Raw genomic sequence first — 396 nt, forward strand, 5'->3', positions numbered from 1 at the left:
ATGCATGTTTTGCATGGTCAGTGGTGGCCGCTCTATATCCAGCTAAAAGTAACACAGACCTGGAATCGTCATATCCGCATTATAAATCTGTGTTAAATCTCAAGGACATTGAATTTCCAATGACGTTAAATCAAATAAAAAAGTTTGAGAATCTCAACGCAATCTCCATCAACGTATATACCATTGAGAACAAGGAACAAATATCGGTCCTACCGATTCGCCTCGCTGACACGAAGAAGGAGAAGCATGTCAACCTGCTATACGTGGAGAAAGATGGTGTGGGACATTTCACATGGATCAAGAATTTGTCCCGCCTCGTTAGCTCGCAACTGAGCAAAAACGCGCACAAGAAATACATTTGCGATAGGTATGTATAATAAAAATTAAAAATTTTTT

Source organism: Wasmannia auropunctata, unplaced genomic scaffold (genome assembly GCF_000956235.1).
Source record: "Wasmannia auropunctata unplaced genomic scaffold, wasmannia.A_1.0 LD336101.1, whole genome shotgun sequence".
Classification (NCBI taxonomy): domain Eukaryota; kingdom Metazoa; phylum Arthropoda; class Insecta; order Hymenoptera; family Formicidae; genus Wasmannia; species Wasmannia auropunctata.